Raw genomic sequence first — 20,299 nt, forward strand, 5'->3', positions numbered from 1 at the left:
TTCACACATTTACTGCTTTTGTTTCTGGGGATTTTCCTTTTTCGTGAGTTTTTTATTTAAAAAATATTTTGTATTTATCTAACTTTCTAAGTATTTGTAGATGGAGGGATTCTGTATAAATTTAGTTCATCATCTTTCAGAGCATAACAATCTCATTAATCTTTACAATCATTTTCTAATATGGATGTCCTATTGTTTCCGTTCAATCAATTAAGAAATTGAGAGTCAGCAAGACGAATCACTTTGCCTGACTATGTCCTTCCTAGTCAATGGTGCAGCTGAGAGTTGAGTTCAGTCAGCTCTGTCTCCCAAACTCAGGTTTTCTCCTTTCTTTCCCAGCTGTAAAACCCTCCTCACGGCAGGGCGCAGTGGCTCACGCCTATAATCCCAGCACTTTGGGAGGCTGAAGCAGGCAGATCAGGAGATCGAGACCATCCTGGCTAACATGGTGAAACCCCGTCTCTACTAAAAATACAAAAAATTAGCTGGGCGTGGTGGCGGGCGCCTGTAGTCCCAGCTACTCCGGAGGCTGAGGCAGGAGAATGGCATGAACCCGGGAGGCGGAGCTTGCAGTGAGCCGAGATCGTGCCACTGCACGCCAGCCTGGGTGACAGAGCAAGACTGCGTCTCAAAAAAAAAACCAAAAAAACAAAAAACCCTCCTTACCTCTGACCCAAAGCTGTGACCTAGATTTTAAAATGTCTTCTTCCTCCCTCTCCTGCTGATCACCTTTTGACAGTGCCTCCATGGCCTGGACTTACCAGCCATGCCAGTTCCCTCTGCCGTAAGCTCAGCACCCAAAGACTTCTGCCTGATTCCACGTGATTTTCATGCCTTTGACATTTCACACAGGGGGTGGGGGCTGGAAAGGACGACAAAGGAGAGGAAGAAAGAGGAGAGAAAGCAGGGGAAATAGGAAGAAAGAGAAGACACTGGATGTGTATACCTTCCTTTCTCCAGTCCAGGGGATAAGGTCAAACCAAGACCCTAACCGAGCTGCTATTTCACAAAAGGGTTGTGAGTGCCACTCTCTCCCCATACCAAGGGGTCTCAAAATCTAAATTCCTTTAGTCACTTCATCGGTGGGGTCCCTTAACGTGCCACTACACATTATGCTGAAAAGTCTTTGTTGGCAAAGAAGGCAGCTCTAAGAATGTCTCCTGCATGGGTGCCCTCATATGCAGTGAAGACAGACTGTGCTCAGGAGTGGACGCCTTCATTCTCTGTGGTCACAACACAGGGTGGGGTATGCTGGCCACAGCCTCTACCCTCCCAGAATCAGAACCATGCCTTCCTCCTGGTCCAAGACTGTGAGTGGATGGGACATTTGACTAAAGCCAGAAAAAAATGTATCTCTGCCCCCTTTTCCTTGAAAGCAAAAAGTGAGTTTTATCGGTGATGAAACTCAGAAATGCTCATAACCCTGAATTACCATGTATGGGAGTTGACTGCAACTGTGGTAAAAATCAGACCAGAGGAGGAAGGAGATGTGAGATTCCTGCTTCTACAAACCTTAGAGTATGACAAAGCAGGACCTTAGAGATTAAAGTTCACGACCTCTGGCCAGGAAGGACGGTGGGCAGGCTGGGAGAGCCTCCTAAGTCCTGGCTTACACTCTAAGGTTACCTCAGTGGCAGAGCCCAACAAGGGAAGGGAGAAACATCACCTTTCCAATAAGCAAGTTTCAGAATGGCAGGGAGGCTGCGGGTGGTCAGCAGCCCAGAAGAGCTGCAGAGGAGTAAAGGATGAACCAATAGATGCCCAAACATGTGGCCTGCTGGTGTGATACAGGGTGAGGGCAGGGCTTCACTGGGAGCCAGGGAGACTCTTCTCAGCCCAGAACAGCCATAACCCAGTGGAGAGAATTAGTGAGAGAGTGATCAGTGACCAAAATCCAGTTTGCCTGACACTTAGCTTCCTCTCAGTCCCTGAAGTGTCCCATCCACTTACAGTCTTGGATCAGGAGGAAGGCATGGTTCTCTGATTCTGGAAGGGCAGAGGCTGTGGCCAGCATGCTCCACCCTGTGCCGTGACCACAGAGAATGAAGGCACCCACTCCTGAGCATGGTCTGTCTTCACTGCATATGAGGGCACCGACGCAGGAGACATTCTTAGAGCTGCCTTCTTTGCCAACAGTCAGCTGAGGAACTACGCACCCTGAGCTGAAAGAGGAATAATAACCCAGAAGAAAGCAACATCTGTGCAAAGGAACTTTAGGAATAAAAGGAGCAAGGAGGATGTTGATCAGCATGTTGATGGAGCCCCCAGAAAGACTATGCCCAAAGCGGGTAAAAATGATGAGTTAGGAGCTCTTCACACCAGTGCTCAAGGCAAGAGGGGAGGATAATATGAGTGGGAACACAGTGTGCTTCAGGATTCTCTGTGCAACGATAGGAAGCAGGCAGAATTGATCCGTAAACTCCCACCTCCCACTGGGTAGTGGTTCGTAGGGTATAAACGCCCAGCACTTCTGTATCACACATGTGTGGATGCCGCACAAGTTTTCCTGATGTTCCATGCCTCGGCCTCAATAGCAAAGCCCGAAGAGGGAGGTGAGGGGTGCAAGGCTCATGCCCGAGGCAAGGCCCTGTCCGGTTGTGCCTGCAGGAAGCCAAGCCGATGACCACAGATCTGGTGGCTGCAGTGATGCCTAGAGTAAGAGACATGTTGGCTAATATGTGCATAGTACATAAAGTTAAGGAGGTAACCATGAAGAGAAATTAAAATAAATTTATAAGCTTCTCAAATTATCAGAAGGAAAACATTTGAAAGGAGATAAAGAAAATAGGCCATATAATGACACATTTTAAAAACAACAATAAAGATGCATTAAAAATTTTAAAAAGAGCGTAAACAAGATGATGAACCAACTAAGAACAAACATGAATGTCTTCTGCGTACATAATTTGCAGAAGAGATAAACTCTTATTAAAGGAAAGTGCTCTCAGATTGTATCAAAAAGCAACAAAATTATATGCTGTAGACAAGAGCATCTAAACCAGGTGACAGACTGGGCATGGTGGCTCATGCCTGTAATCCCAGCACTTTGGGAGGCTGAGGTGGGAGGTTCACCTGAGGTCAGGAGTTCGAAAGCAGCCTGGCCAACATGGCGAAATCCTGTCTCTACTAAAAATACAAAAGTTAGCCTGGCATGGTGGCGATGCTACTAATCCCAGCTACTAGGGAGGCTGGGGCAGGAGAATCGCTTGAACCCAGGAGGCAGAGGTTGCAATGAGCCAAGATCATGCCACTGCACTCCAGCTTGGGCAACAAAGTGAGACTGTCTGAAAAACAAAACAAAACAAAACAAAAAACAAAAATAAACCAAGTGACAAACAGAAAGGGAAGAGGGAAAAATAAAAGGATGGCTGAGCTCATACCTGGCAAGTGCAGTGAAAGGCAAGCATAAGTCCAAGCCTCAATATCCACCAAGGTTGAATTTAAGGTGGAAAGCACGAAGCAAGAGGCCAAAAAGAGCCTTTCCCAAATGGATACAATCTTAATGATCTGTCATTAATATTTTTGCATCCATACGTGGCAATGAATTCATTTTAAGAAAAAAAAACAGAAAAATCAAAGGAAAGGAGAGATAAATACAATAGTAATGGGTAACTTCATTTCTCAGCCCATGATAGATTAAATAGATAAAAATAAGTGAACCTAAAAGTAATAAAGTAATTAATAAAGTAAAATTAATAAATTATGACTAATAAAGTAAAATAATGTAACTGCACCTCAGCAATGGATAACACACTCTTGCTATGCCTGAAACATCTGTTGGAATGTTTATCAAAGTGGCCATATATGATATTAGGACATAAAATAACACTTAATACATTCCAAAGAGTAGAAATAATAAGGAAGACGCTCCCTGATTATAATTTGATAACATCAGATAGTAATAACAATAAAATATAGCCACAACAAAGGCCTGTCACCTAAACAATCAAACACCCCCAACTCCCAAGAAACACACCATCATGTTAGGAAAGCCAAAGCAAAATTACAGAATATTTTCAAAATAAGATCAATTAGGCCAGGCGTGGTGGCTCATGCCTGTAACCCCAGCACTTTGGGAGGCCGAGACAGGCGGATCACGAGGTCAGGAGATCGAGACCATCTTGGCTCAGAAAATGTCATGATCTTAAGTATTTATGTCATTAATTTTAAAAATGAAAATAAATGAATTAGGGGCTTAGCTCCAAAAATTAGGAATAAGAAGACCAAGACAAGTTTTAGAAAAACAGAAGGAACGGCCAAAGATAAGGACAGAAATCCGTGAATTAAAAATAGCAGAACTAACAAATACAAAAGCTAGTACTTTGTTGGGGCAGGTGGGGACAATACAATAAGTAAGCACTAGTTAACATAATTAAGAAAATAGAAAGCTACAAATACATTAAATTAGAAATGTGAGCAAGAGAAATGGCCAAAGATAACATGACACCAAAGGAATGACAATAGATACAGAGAAACTTAAAATAATCAATTTCATTGACTAACCCTCCTACAGTTACATTTTCCACCCCAGCCCTGCCTCAATCATCCCCACATTCATACTCTAGTATCGCTATCTCCAACACTGAGAACTGGTTCAAGCGTTCCAGTTCTAAAGCCCCATGAAGATCTCCAGTTGGAGATGACTTACTGTTAACTATTTATCCCCTCCTTTTTTTTTTTGAGACAGAGTCTCACTCTGTCACCCAGGCTGGAGTGCAGTGGCACTATCTCAGCTTACTGCAAGCTCCGCCTCCCAAGTTCATGCCGTTCTCCTGCCTCAGCCTCCCGAGTAGCTGGGATTACAGGCACCCACCACCATGCCCAGCTAATTTTTTTGTATTTTTAGTAGAGACGGGGTTTCACTGTGTTAGCCAGGATGGTCTCGATCTCCTGACCTCGTGATCCACCCGCCTTGTCCTCCCACGGTGCTGGGATTAAAGGTGTGAGCCACTGCCCCAGCCTATCCCCTCCTTTTGACTTCACTTCCCTCCTCATCCTGCAATAGATCATCATAACAACTATCTCCTCCTTGCCTTTCTTCCTTGTCCTCTTGTCTAAGGAAATCTAAACCCTGATTGATCCAGCATCCATCTTCTAGGTGTCTCCACTCAGGCAACTGACCATTGCTCAAATGCATCACACAACGAGGATGACCCAGGAAGGCAGGATCTTTCCTCTGTTTTAGGATTGTGTGTGTGTGTGTGTGGCGGGGGGTGTATGCACACACTCATGTATTTTTGGAACTCCCAGAGCGTCCCAAACCGGACTCTAGCAGATTTCAGAAGTTACATGTGGTTTAGGGGGAAAAAAAAGCTTGTTCAGGGATGTGGTAGCCAGTTTCCAAGATGGTGCCCTTGATCCCTGCCTCCTGTTTTTCATGTTCTTGTGTAGTCGCCCCCCACATTGTACCATGGTGGGTCTGTATGACCAATAGAATATTGCAGAAGTGATAATATAGCATTTCTGGAATTAGGTTATAAAATTCACTGAGGCTTTGAGCTTGGTCTCTCTCTGTCTCTGTCTGTGTCCCTCTCTCTCATCACTCACCTGGGGGAAGTCGGTTGCCATCCCTATGGAGAATCCCATGTAGTGAGGAAATGAATGAAGCTCTCTTCCAACAGCCACATACGTACATTTGGGAGAGATTCCTTCAGCCTCAGTCGAGCTCCAGCTGATACCATCATTGCAGTCTTGCAAGAGACTGAGGGAGAGCAACCCAGCTAAGCTGCTACCAGATTCCTGACCCACAGAAATGGAGGAAATAAATATCCATTGTTTTAAGCCACTAGGTTTGGGATAATTTGTTGTGCCGCAATAGATAACTAATACAAAGGAATACCACACCAGTCCACATTTGGGGGTCATTGCTGTTCACTGTGCTGCAATGTGGCTCATAGGCTGAAGCCCACAGGAATGCTCAGAAGATGGGATCAGAAGCACATGGCTGTCAGCCGTGATGTCACATGCCCCACCTGGACAGTCATGGGGAAATGAGGTATTCTTTGTGAGTGCTTTGAGGCTGACACCTGCCCCTCAGGTGTTACCGGTATCATCTGTCTTTCAAATGATCATTCTGTGTGTTAATTTCAAATTATCATTCTCTGTGTGTATGTGTGTGTGTGTACATGCGCCCACACACACTTTTTCTTGCAAGTTTATTTGAAAGTAAATTGCAGACATGATGACACTTTGCCTCCCGAGTACTTCAACACGTGCCTTCCAAGAGCAAGAATCTTCTCTTACACAGCACGGTTATCAAACAAATGCATTTGGCATTCAAGCATTAACATCATCTACTATGCAGTCCATATTCAAACTCTATTCAAACAGTTCTTGAATCTACCAAAACTGTCTCTTCCAGTAGGTTCCCCTGAAAAATGAGCTTGAGGCTCGTCCCCTGGCTCCTGTGTCTCCTGGTCAGTGATAACCTCAGGGGCATTAACAGCCTTGCACATCCAGCCTGGACATGGGCATTCCATGCTATGGGGGCTCAAAGAAACATCCAGGCTGAAATCAAGGGGCCCATAGCAGCTCAAGCCTGAAGAGAGACCTTGTCAGGCTGCACCTGCATAAAGCTGATTAAAGCCAGCATGGAATGTTGCTAAAGCAATGGCTAGAGAGAAGGGGAGCTAAGAGAATTTGGAAAGACATAGAAAAGGCGTCTGATGCAATGTCTCTTATACCCTTCCTCAATTTTGTAAATCCAAGACTAATCAGGGATTTGATTGTCAATCATTTTGCATTAAAAAAAAATAGAGACGGGGTTTCGTCATGTTGCCCAGGCTGGCCTCAAACTCCTGGGCGCCAGTGATCCTCCTTCCTCAGTCACCCAAAGTGTTGGGATTATAGGCGTGAGCCACCGTACCCAGCCCACTTTGCATTTGATTGTCAGTTCTCATTAGACTCTTTAATTTCAAAATATCTTCCTATCTTTAAATCTTTATATAAATATATAAAATGCTTTAAATCGTTATATATGTATCTATATATTCATATATATGATGACATTGTCATTTTTGAAGAGTCCAAGTCATCAGAATATGCTAATTATGTCTTCATGATTAGACTAAAGTTTTGAGTAGAGTATCATATATATGTTTTGTACTTCCCATTACGTTATCTCAAGAGATACATAGTGTCAGTTTGTCCCAATTTTGGGGATGTTAAATTTGATCACCTGGTTAAGTTGTTATCCACCAGCTCTCCCTGTTGCATGAGTACTTTTTTTTTTTTTTTTTTTGTAATTAACAAGTAACTGTGGGGTGATACTTGGAGACTGCATGAATATCCTATTCTCCCACATCATCTCATCCAGTGGTTTTGGTGTCCATTGATGATTCTTGCCTATATCTATTATTACATTGTTGGCTGCAAAATGGTGATTTGGGCATGCAGATTTGGAGAGATTTGAGATGACGAGGCTAAGGTTCAGAGAAGTTAGGTTAGGACCCAAACATGGGGCTTTCTGACTCAATGTCTAGACTGTTTCCATTTCTCCCTGCTGTAAGACGGCCTGCTCCTTACCCTTTACCTTTGAGTGACAGGGCATGGCAGTCTCACTGCAGGACCAGATGCCATGACACCTGGATCCTCAACGTCCTGCCTGTCTGGGAGAGGGCTGTGAAGATTTAAGACTCCTCAAGGCCTCAGGCTCCTGCAAAGAGACAGCAAGAGAAGGAGGCATGAAGGATGGTGGGGGTGGTGAGTGATGTCCATGACTCACTACAGCTGTTGGCCATGGATACCATCACGAGGAGGAATCTGGAGACCACAGTGTCTGAATCTCCATCTGGGCTGGCGGATCAGGACTTGTCATAGCAGTACCTCTGGTCATGTCTAGCATCTCAGCCACCACCTGTCCACAACACAGGCGTCCTTTTGCCCCAAGAGACTTATTTCAAGCCTGGTGCTCCTCAAGGAAGTACCTCAACATGCTGGTGTGCATATATGCCACGTTGCTGGTAATTTGTTACTAATAATAAATGACTGGCATTTGCAAATGCTTTCATCTTTTTTAAAAAAATAAAAATTAGAGAGAATTCAAGGTGATCTCTGTAACAGTCTCCAAGATTTGCCTTCTTGCATGGAAAGTGATGACGTTTTATCTGTGAGATGGAAATTACACATGAGAATTTGTCTTGAGTGTTAAGGGGAAATGTGACTAAGAACTGACGTTTCAATAGAAAGTAGGTGGATATGTCATATTTTCCCACTCCCTGGATGCTGATAGTCAGTGGTCAAAAATCTGCAAGGTACTGACTGTTAAAAGATTCGGGGAAAACTCTGGTGACAAAGACCTCTGTTCTGCCCATTATCCAGAAAAGACAGCCCAAATAAATAGGCCATTTGGCTGGCTGGGCTGCAGGCTCGTAGGTTTGAAAGCCTGAAGGAGCGTGACTAGAAACAACAGCTGTAGAACATCCACAGTTCTCACAATCCATCCTCACAAGTGTCTGGGGTCAGGCAATATTCTCATTGATGGTCTTTGGATTTTTTTGGATCACCAGGCTGCTCAGCTCCATGAAAGTCAAGTGGGAAATTAAGGTAACCAGTCTTTCTGGTTTGTCTGGGACTGTTCCGGTTTAGTACTGAGAGTTCTACATCCCAGGAGACCCCCCTATTCCCAGACAAAACAGGATGGTTGGTCACCATAGCTGGCATAGAATCCTGTCCAGATCTGAGAAAGCCACTTTCACTTATTTGGAAAATATATTGCATCAGCCTCTAGGTTCATATATGCATACCCAGGTGGTGCATGGCAAAATTCCTTGCAGTTTAACTTGGCAACAATTTTTTTTTTTAAATAGCTCTTATTAAGCTCACAATGTTCTACTGATTTCTAAACCTAGGGGCTCCTCTCTGTCATCATCCTATGTCATTCAACAGTCACATAGGAAATCCAAAGGAATGACTCTGTGGATGATTAATTAGAATTAATAAGTGAATTTTGCAAGGGTGCTGGATTAAAGCTCAATATAAATCAATTGTATTCATATATACTAGCAGTAAACTACTAGAAAAGTAAGTTTTAAAATAGTGTTTATTATAGCATCAAACCCCATCAAACGCCCAGAAAATACCTAGACATAAATCTAATCAAAGATGTGTAAGAAGGCACTCTCTAACACCAGAGATTCTTAAGCTTCAATGTTTGTCGGAATCACCCACGGGGTTTATTAAAACACAAACTGCTGGGCCGCAAACCCATAGTTTCTGATTCAGGCGGTCTGGGGTGGGGCTGGAGAATTTGCATACCTTGTTGTCAGCGGGAGCTGGTGCTGTCAGCTGTGGACCACACTTTGAGAACTTCTGCTCAACTCTGAAAACTAGAAAACATGCACCTGTCACTTTCTGAGCGTTCACTCCTTGGAAGTCTTTTCATCCTTAGTTCCCGAGGCACCTCATACTCCTGGTTTCAGTCCTGCTCCTTCTTCATTTGGCTGTTTTCTCATTCTCCACCTACCGCTCAGACTTTCAGCTCCTGCAGGCCCTGTCCTCAGTACCCATCTCACTTTGCATACCCTCCATGGGCATATACCCCCACTCGTGTTCTCTGATGGTTCGTAAGTTTCCAGCCCATGGCTCTCCTGGGAGCTCCAGGTTGTCACGTCTCCACCCACCCCCTGGACAGTTCCAGTTGGATGTTCTGCAGCCTCTTTAGCCTGCATGGCCCAAACTGAACTCCCTTTCTTCTCCATAAACCTTCTCTTTCCCGTCTTGTTCATGTTTGAAAAGAGATCAACTTCCCCATTCATCTAGTCACCCAAACAAGAAACTAGGGCATCATCCCACACACTTCTTTCCCAATTCCTACCTCACTTCTAGGAGATTTGCAGGACAGAGGGGAGAGGGGCCTGGCTGTTCCATAGCACTTCCACTGATCCCTGTGTTGAGGGTGAGGGTGATAATCACAACTGTGTGAACAGACACGAGAAGCCATATAATGATCAAGATACAATAACAACTTTATTACAACAGGGGTGCGTTGGTGGACTCATGTTGCATTGAGCCTGAAATATGTCATATAAGTCTTTTTCTCCTGAATTTTATTTACCACCCAGTGAGGGCTGGAATGCTGAAGAATCTGGGCTCCCCCTGGGTGTGTGTGTCTGCTGGTGGATTTCGGAATCCTGCTCCGGAGCCTACTGCATAGCAGAAGCAGCTGGAAGGAGACTGCTGTGGTTCATGAGAAAAGCTGGGCAGTCCTTGGCTGGTGGTTTTTCTTTACACCAACTTCTCCATCAGATAAGAGTTTCCTCTTCTTGAGGGAAGGAGTTAAGAGAAAGATGAAAAAATATTCCTCCAATCCTGTCCCATTCTGGGAAGTGGAATGGAAGCTTCCTTTCCACAGAAACACAAGGAGAGGGTGATGAGCATTCCACCCCCAAAAGGCCCTGTATATTCTTGAATGAGTCACTGACCCTCTTTGAGCCTCGGTTTCCCCATCTGTAAATAAAGGGCCTTAGAACAAAAGCCATGAAGGTCTTTCCAAGCTTTCAGATTTCATTAAATCCTATGAATATGGAAAGGCTGTGCTCCTACAGGTTTTCCAGCTGAGAGCCTGCAGGTAATTTGTCATTTAATTACTCCATGAGAAGTTGGCAGCCCAGCCCTCTCTGGGGACCCAGAGGATGCTCCTGCAAAGATCAGCGTGGCTTGCGTCCTACATGGCTGAGAAATGAAAGGAGTCAGAACACAATCCAACGCAGTGTCTGGCAGACACAAAAAGGAAGATTCGCAACTCATTTATTCTTTTATTCCTCATGTAGATATCAAGCATCTACTGGGGACCCTTTGTTAAGAGTTGGGGTGGCTGAAATCCACATAGCCTAGGCTGTTAGTCAGGTCAGAATATAGCCAGGGAGTTAAGAGATAGGCACAACCAACTGTTGAAAACACACACACACACACACACACACACACACACACACACACACACAGAGTAATCAGGGCTCTAAGAAAAATAGAAAAGAAAAAGCATATAGTGTCAGTGCTGGAAGGGCAGGGCAGCTCCTGCTAAGAGGGAGCAGAGTGGGAAGGCTTCTTGGAGAAGGTGATAATAGCTCCTGGGTTAGAAAGCTCTGGGCCTGCAGACACTGGCTGTGAAGGGGCTTTTCAGGGGGAAGAATGACATGAGCCGAAACAGAAGGCTGGTAGCATAGGGACAGGGAAGAATTCTCCTTCACCTGAACGGAAGGCATGGAGGGGAAGAGACGTGATGAATCCAAAACAGGACGTTGACCTCACCCTGGAGATCTCCCTCATGCCCATTTCCTGTCCATCCCCCAGCCCCAAAGCAACCTCTGATCTGATTTCTCTCTCCATAGGTGAGCCTTCCTATTCCGGAGTTTCATAGAAATGGGAATCTTACTGCATGTTCTCTTATATTTGGCTTCTTTCGTTCGATACCCTATTTTTACTGGGCCAAGGTCAGGAGTTTGAGACCAGCCTGGCCAAAACAGTGAAACCCGTCTCTACTAAAAAAAAAAAAAAAAAAAAAAAAAAAAATAGCTGGGCGTGATGGTGGGCACTTGTAATTCCAGCTACTTGGGAGGCTGAGGCAGGAGAATTGCTTGAACCCAGGAGGTGGAGGTTGCAGTGAGCCAAGATCGTACCACTGCACTCCAGCCTGGGCAACAAGAGTGAGACTCTGTCTCCAAAACAAACAAACAAACAAAACCCTATTTTTGATATTCATCCACGTTGTATAACATGTATCAATAGACTTTGTTTCTTTCCATTTTTGCTGAGTAGTATTTCACTGTATGGCTCTGCCACAGTTTATCTGCTGTCCTGAGAATGGACATCTGGATTACTTCTGTTTTCTGACTATCATGAAAAAGCTATGAACAATCTCATATGAGGCTTTCTGCGGACATATGCTTTTATTCTCTTGGATAAATACCTAGTAGAGAAACATCAGGTCCATAGGGTAGATGCATGTTTAACTCTTAAAGAAATTGGCAGAGGATTTCCCAATGTGGCCCCTGTCCTTTTCTAGCTAGGAATTTCTCTTTGCTTCAGAAATAAAGCTAGGAATTTCTCTTTGCTTCAGAAATAACAGGACAGACGCACATTTTTAAAAGCAGCATTCTCTGCTTCTGGGCTTCTCTTGTCCCAGACACCAGTGACTAAGCCCTGGAAAAATATCAAAACAATTCTAAAATTAGGTCTCTTTGCAACCTGCACGTCCAGCTGTTATGCTTAGCACCCTACCTCCCCTCCCCGAATGAAACTCATTCCATGAATATTCAAAATAATTGGGGTTGCATCTTTGAAGACTGCCTCAGTCCCAGCTTCAGTCCCTCCAAAAAGACCTGTCATCTGTGTGGGTGAGAGACGGGGTAGTTCAAGTACAGCCAATCTGCTCTGAGCAGACACTTTCCATTAAAGCCTGAAGACTCTGAAGCTCTGGCGAATTGGCCAGGGAGTGGAGAAAGCCTCTTCTGCCAGTCTGCATTTTCTACAGACTTGTTTTTATACCTTATGTTTATTGGATTCTTACCCAGCCATCTCATAGGAAGAAATCCCTTAGAGGCCATCTGTATTTTACAGGTGAGAGTTTGGAGAGAAAAATGCCACTGTCTGCGGTTGCCCAGGGAGTGTGTGGCCAAGCTGAAGCTGTCTCTCTTCAGTTCTTTCTCTGCTGTAGACCTCAACTCCTCCCAATTTTAGTGGATATTCATTGTTCCTCTTCCCCTTATTAAAGCTCATCCCTGCATATTAGTGCTTCTGTCCTTACCTAAAAGCAAGGTCAGGAGATTGAAGGAGGTCACATTCCAGGTCCAGGTCTGTTCTGCCCAGGTACACAGAATCAATCACTGTAGCATGAGTTTTGCAAAAGAGAAAGGATTTATTTGCAAGGGCACCAAGTGAGGATGCAGGAGAACACCTCTCACATCCGTCTCCTCACAGGTAAGGTTTGTGGATTTTTATGGGCTAGAGAAGTGGGGTGGTCTAAGGTGTGGGGAATGGTGATTAGCAGTGGAGAAAAATGAAGTAATAAGTTCATTCTGTGCGAGCGTAGTCAGGGTTCATGGCATTTCATGGGACATAGGTACAGAAAATGATGGTGTTAGCATGATCTGAGGGTGGAGGGTGGAGTTTTTGGCTCTCCGATACAAAAAGATCACCTCTTGGTCACTTGTGCAGGCCCAGTTGAATGGTTGGTGATCTCCACTGGTTCAGGAGCTGGCCCCAGTGGAAAAACAACTGAAGCGATCATTACCATGTGACCTGAGAATGTTAGCTATAAAGTAGCCAGTGAAGGTTAAGTTGCAGCATTCAGCCACAAGGCCTTCAGCTACCTTAAGCTTTATGGAAAAAGAGGAAAAAATAATAAGAAACAAGCAACCAAAAGCAAGCAGGCAGGCAGACCTGGTGAAATTAGCCCCTCAGTTTCAATGGCAGCATGGCAAGAGAGCCCTTCAGGGAGCGCCTATGGGTGAAGGTGCTAAATGCACCTCTGTTGACCACCGACTCCCTCAGGTTCAGTCCTTCAGTGAGAGCCAACTCTCGAGACACTGAGAATCTTTTACTCCCAGCCTAGAGGAGATTCCAGAAGTCTGAGCTCCTCCCAGAGCCAGAAATGGAGGCGAGTTCTGGTGCCTGGAACCCAGCCCTTTTGCATTATTCTGGGAATAAAAAAAGCCTTCTGCCTGTGGCGTGGAGCACAGTGGGTTCTTGAAGGGCCATCTCTAAGGCATATGCAGTGCCTGGCCCAGGCTGAGGGAGGGAGAGTCCGAGCTCCCTCATCCCCTGATGTAGCGTGTCTGTGCATGTGTGGCTGGGGCAGGCTCTGCTGAGCTCCTCCTGAGGACAGAGCCAGAGAATATCCAATTCTTCCCAGCATCTTCTTGGACTTCTCTGGGCATGAGCTCCGCTTTAAGCACCCTGTCAAGAAAGAGGGTAGGGGAGGTGGCCGAGCTGCTCCCCACCTTCCTGGAAGGAGGTTTTTATCAAAGTTCTGCAGGTCCAGCCGAATAATACTCTGCCCTGAGCTGTGCCTCTAGGAGGGCCGTTGTCTATGTGGGGACGCTTCCAGGCAGGAGCTGCCCTTATGGGTCTCACCACTCCTCGCACCCTTGTCCCCTTTCCTTCCTTTACCCACCAGGATGGTGTCAGTGGGGGTCGGGGTGGAAAGGGGAATCCCTTCTTCACGATGGGCATTATGCCCTTGACTCCTGACTGACAGGACCTTCTCCAGGTCAGTGACTTACCTGATAACCTTGGGTCAGTCCCAGCCTCCTCCTTGTTCCTGGCTCCACATTGTTCTGTGTTACTCCAGGGGTGGTGCCAAGGCTTCCATAAGGACACATGCATGACTGGAGAAACTTCTGCCTCTGTGAGGACCCTTGTTGGAGTAATAGGTGGCCTGAAGGTCCATGGGTTGGAGCCCAGAGTGGATGTATCTGAGGTCATAGATTCCAGTCATTTAAAAAAGCCCATTAGATTTAGGACAGCTCTGTGGCCACACAGAGAGTCCTGACTCCAGCAGAAGGACACCTCTCACATCTGTCTCCCCACAGGTAAGGCTTGGGGATATTTTTGGGCTAGAGAAGCGGAGTGGTCTAAAGTGTGGGGAAAGGGGATTAGCAGTGGGGAGACATGAAGTAATAGGTTATTCTGCGCAGAGCTCCAACCCTGGCCCCACTGCATCCCAACACTGGCCATGGGACTAGGAACTGGGAGTCACAGGGTGGCTGTGTTATCAGGAACACCAGGGACTCACCTGTGCTCTCTCCAATCTGCCTGGCCTTGAATATCCCTGCGGACCAAGTCATATCTATGACTTCCTAGTGTCTGCCTCCCAAGGTGATTTTATTTTATCCTTTAAGTGAAACCTTGTCATGCATTAGAGCCAGGAAATTACGCCCTTCGCTGAGCAGCCTCTGGCTGAAAGGAAGCCAAGTAATGTGATGAAGTGAGGCCAAGAGTGGCATTAATGCAGCTGCTCATGAAAGTCACAGGAACGCTGGCAGCTGCCACCCAGACCAATCCCTGGGGGTGCCACAGGTACCCTGGGCCTTAAGGGGGCTCTACATCAGTCAGAGAGCTGGTCCAGAGAGGGTATGCTCCTCTCACACTGGTTTCTTAGGTTCCTTGGAGGGGAGACATAGAAGCCAGCAAAGGTGGCTCCTTAAGCTGCACCGCCATGGGTGCTGGACGCGTCAGTGACTGCAGCAGCCAGGCAAGCCCTTCCTGACCCACAGGGCACTAACATTTGAGGCTGCGTCTCAGGAGAGCCATGCAGTCCCTGGCTAAGGACATTGGCAAAGAAAGTGCAAATTTCAGCGGTCCATGGTGAGGCATTAATGTGCTAAGGCAGGGACTTGTATCTGATGACTTTGTGGCGGGGAGGTCTTTTCAAGATCCAGGACTTGTCAGTGTACTGTGGAATATATGAGTTATTAAATGATGAGTGAGCGAGTGGCTATGTGAATGGAGTAGGCATTCTAGAGGCGGGAAGGCTATCCTGGGGGCTGCCCAGGCAGTGTGATGGAGATGACTGGCCCATTCCACAGCCCCTTCTGTCTGCTGGCTTTGCGTATAGGATTAAGCTGAAACCATGGGGCCACAGCCATATCAAGGCATAAGATGATTCTTTTAGATCCTGCTGAATTCTTTGCAGGATCAAAGGTCTTTCAGCATTGCCTGTGTTCGTCCTGTGCCTACCTATTGCTTCCAAAAGAGGCAGGGAGAGCCAGAGAACCAAAGTCTGGGGGCTGAGTAAGATGAGATCAGAGAGGTCATTTATCTAGCCCCTTCACAGTTCAAGTGGGGAACCAAAGCCAAGAACATGGCAGGGATTTTTCACCCAGCCAAGGAATGTCCAAAGAGGCAGCAGGAAGTAATAGAAAGAGTCAGGGCTGAGAGTCAGGAAATGTGCGTGCCTGAGTGTGCACGCGCATGTATGTTTTGGCGTTCTGTTGAGAAAGATCCAGCATTTCAAATCACAGTCAGCGTGGGTCAAAGGAGGGTAGTGAAGCAAAGATATTACAAAATCTCTCTGCTCTCTGCAATTTGCTTCATTTTCTGGATTCCAATTTTAGAAATTATTTCATCAGAGAAAGCCAGAACATAAACCCAATAAACTCAAGTCCTCTATTGATTTTTCCTCCTCTTCAGCAGTTGCTGTATTTTGACTACAGTGTGGTGAAATGTTTAGCTAAGGAAACAGAAGAACAAGGAACAACCCCCTCCACTCCCGAGGCAATAAAATCATCATCAATTCACTGGGACGAATAAGTTTATTCTCGCCAAAGAACAAGTTATTAAGGATCCGCTGCAAGTATCAGTTGGGTAAGAGCCTGGCTGAAAATTTCATCTCCTAGAATTTAGTGGAAAAGGTTGGAGAAACTAAAACCTTTTCTCTCCCATCTTTCCTTTTCCAGCCTACCCAGAGGTACAAGAAGCATACCTTGGAGATACTGCAGGTTCGGTTCTAGACCACTGCAATTAAGCAACTATAGCAATAAAGAGAGTCAGGCAATTTTTGTTGGTTTTATATGGAACCAACGAGTATATGCTATGCCGTGTCTGGCTTTTGGTTCAACATTATTTGTGAGACTCATCCATGTTATTGTAAATGTCAGTTGCTTATTTGCATTGTTTTTTAATGTTTCACTGTACAAATAGACTGAAATTGATTAACCATTCTTTCTAATGGAAATTTGAGTTGTTTCCAGTTTTTTGCGCATCACACGTCATATTACTGTGAACGTTCTCATAGTGTATGCTACAGACGTAGCTGGATGTTTCTATCAGTCATGTGCCCAGGACTAGAATTGCTGGTTATAGGGTACGTATCTTCTCAATCTGGGGGAGAAACTCTTTTCCAAAGTGATTGTTCAAACTTACATTCCCTCAAGTGGTTCAAGAGAGCTGCAGTTTTCACATCTTTGTCAGCATTTAAAGTCTTTTATTTTAGACAGTCTAGTGGATCTCATTGTGGTTTTAATGTGCATTTCCCTGATTAGCAATACTTTTGAACATATTTTCATAGTTTATTGGCCGTGTAAATATGCTCTTACATAAAGGGCTGTTCAAATATTTTGCCCAGTTTTCTATTATTTTTCTCTTATGTATCTGTAACTGTTCTAAGCACATTTTATATTAGTCATTTGTCAGTTGTATGTGTGGACAATATCTTCTTGCACATTGGTTTGCCTTTTTACCCTCTTAATGATGTCATTTGACAAATAATGTTCTTAATGTTAATGTAGTCCAATTTATCAATCATTTCTTTTAAGTTAAGTGTCTTTGTGTCCTGGTTGAGAACCCTTTGTTTACCCCAAGGTTATAAAGACAGTTTCCTTTATTGTTCCCTAGAAGCTTTACTGTTTACCTTTCATATTTAAATCTATAATCCAGCTTGAATTAATTTTGTGCATGGTGTGAGGTAAGGTACAGATCAACATTCATTTTTACCATATGGATATTCAGTCATTGCTCTATCACTAGTTAATGAGAAGACTGTCCTTTTCCCACTGTTGGGCAGTGCCATCTTTGCCATTAATCAATCATGTGTGTACACACATACACACATATATATGAGACATTTTGTGAGTTCTTCATTTGTGCCTTGTGTAAATACAATACTATCTTAATTGCTGTAGCTTTCTAAAAAAATTAATTAATTAATTAATTTGACATCAGATAGTGATTGTCTTGGATGTTTTCAGCCATTTTCATTTTATATAAATTTTAGAATGATTAATTTCTACATACAGCACCTTCTGGAATTTTAATTAATATTACATCAAATCTATAGATTAATTTGGGGAGAATTGATGTTTTTGTAATATGGAGTCTTCTAGTCTATAAACACAGCTCATTTATTTAGGGATTCTTACAGTTTTCTAGGTAGAGGTCTCACAAATATTCTATTAGGTTTATTTCTAAGTATTTGATTTTTATGCTATTATAAGTGTTATACTTCAAAAAAATTTTTTCTGTTTGTTGCTACTATGTAGAAACATAATTTATTTGTATATATTGATCTTATATTGTGACCTGACTAAATTCTCAATTTACTCTAATAGTTTATCTGTAGACTCTTTAAAATTTTCTATATATGCAGTCACGTCACTGGTGAAAAATGAAAAATCATGTCATTGGTGAAAAATGACAGTTCAGTATTTTTCTCTCTAATCCTATACATTAAAAAAATGTATTTTCTTATTGCACTAACCAGGATCTCTCTAATATAATGCTGGATAGAATTTGTGATAGCAAAGTATCTCCAAACTCTAGGAGACACTTAATATTTTGCTATTAAGTATAATAATATTCCTGTAGATTTATTAAACTAACGAAATTCCTGAATATTCTTAATTTTCTATAAGTTTTTCATTATAAATGAATATTAAATTTTTAGGGCTGGGTGTGGGACTCACACCTGTAATTCCAGCACTTTGGGAGGCCGAAGCAGGTGGTTCACTTGAGGCTAGTTTGAGACCAGCCTGGCCAACGTGGTGAAACCTCGTCTCTACTAAAAATACAAAAATTAGTCAGGTGTGGTGGCGCACACCTGTAATCGCCGCTACTCCAGACGCTAAGGCACGAGAATCACTTGAACCCAGGAGGCAGAGGTTGCAGTGAGCCGAGATTGCGCCACTGCACTCCAGCCTGGGGGGACAGAGCGAGACTCTGTCTCAAAATCAATAAATAAATAAATAAAATAAATTTATACATGCATTTTTGCATTTATTGAGACGATTACATAGCTTTTCTCCTGTTTTTCATTAACATGGCATTTTGAATCCAGGCTTTAATTGTTTAAAGCTTGTTCATTTCTGGCTAGCCATTATTCTTTCAAGGTGGACCTTCAGGCGTCCTGACCAAAAGCCTGGGATGTGATGACGCCTCCTCCTCTTTAGTGGAAACTGAATTCCAAATTTTGTCCCTCCAAGTGTATGAGACCATTCACTATTTTAGAAAATGCATTTGCCTTTATGTTTTTGTACCTGTAATTTACCTCCTTAGGATAAACTCCCAGATGTGAGATTTGCTGACTCCACGTATGACTTGGGAAAGTTTACATTTCTCTCACCTACCCTTTAGGAGAGCCCTCTCTGATGAGACACATGCGAGATTCCTGCACATTTCACCACAAGGACTCCAGAGAACCCGGCAGCCATGGCTAAAGGGCAAGGTTTTCGGCTTTAGGGAAATACTAAGGGACTAGGCGCAGAGACACAGGATGAGCAAGCTGCAGCAAGGGTCAGGCTAGTACAAGGTTATATAGCAACAGAATACAGACTGTCCCCTTCTTCCTTCCGTGACCGGCTCATGAAATTCTAGCTGAAATACTGAAAACAGAATAAATTCATTCACAAAGCAATCCGTTGTCAAGTTCAGTTTTGCTGTTTCCAACAGGGCAATTTTTTTCTAACTGCATCAGCTTATTTAGTGTTTAGATGGCTGCTTGGACACACACATTTAAACTTGTGTTTATGAATAATTTAAAAGGAAAATCCAGCGCGGCGAGCAGTAATCAGCTCCTCATCAGCGTTCCTAATCATGGGTCCTCCCTTCTCGTGCCCTTCCCAGATTCAAGAGAGGTCATCTATGTTTGGACTCAGTAAATGATGGAAATCTGAAACTCTCAGTGATTTGCCTGTTAAGGCCAAAGGGAGACTTAGGTAATAATTTATCCTAATGACCTTTCATTAGAATCCCCGAGGCTGGGCACAGTGGCTCACGCCTGTAATCCGAGCACTTTGGGAGGTTGAGGTGGGCTAATCACAATGTCAGGAGTTCGAGACCAGCCTAGCCAATATGCTGAAACCCTGTCTCTACTAAAGATATAAAAAAAATTAGCCAGGTGTGGTGGCGCATGCCTGTAATCCCAGCTACTCAGGAGGCTGAGGCAGGAGAATTGATTGAACCCGGGAGGTGGAGGTTGCAGTGAGCTGAGATAGCGCCACTGCACTCCAGCCTGGGCAACAGATGGAGACTCCATCTCAAAAAAAAATTAATTAAAAATAAATAAATAAAAATTAAAAAATAAAATTCCTGAGAGCACAGGAAAAAGCGCTGGGATCTCATCCTAGGTTAGGCATCGTTTTTGCGACAGGGTTAAGAGCTGGGAAAATGCCTGTCAGTGAAGCGGGAATTTCAAGCCTGGCCAGCTTGATATTGACTCTGAAGAAGATGGTGGTCTCTCTGGCTGCCAAAAGGTGTCAAGTTAGTCCAGCTGGGCGTGACAGGGTGTTTTGATAGAGCTCGGATAATAGCCATCTAGGAGATTGGGTGGGTGATGGAAACAGGACTCCAGTTGTAGACTCCAGCCCCA

General features: G+C 44.2%; 1 long non-coding RNA gene across 3 annotated transcripts in view; it reads left to right on the forward strand.

Moving 5' to 3' along the window:
* The window catches only part of LOC129051193 (uncharacterized), a 270,726-nt gene extending 250,995 nt beyond the window's left edge, over positions 1-19,731 (forward strand). The window contains exons 5-6 of one of the 3 annotated variants that reach the window (XR_008515266.2): positions 16,129-16,302; positions 19,066-19,731. This is a non-coding gene — a long non-coding RNA (uncharacterized LOC129051193). Of the gene's footprint in view, positions 1-16,128; positions 16,303-16,394; positions 17,610-19,065 lie in introns of those variants that run through there. The other 2 variants (XR_008515265.2, XR_008515267.2) reach the window with 2 other exon arrangements.
* The last annotated feature ends 568 nt before the right edge of the window (positions 19,732-20,299 follow it).

This window comes from Pongo abelii, chromosome 19 (assembly GCF_028885655.2).
Source record: "Pongo abelii isolate AG06213 chromosome 19, NHGRI_mPonAbe1-v2.0_pri, whole genome shotgun sequence".
Taxonomy (NCBI): domain Eukaryota; kingdom Metazoa; phylum Chordata; class Mammalia; order Primates; family Hominidae; genus Pongo; species Pongo abelii.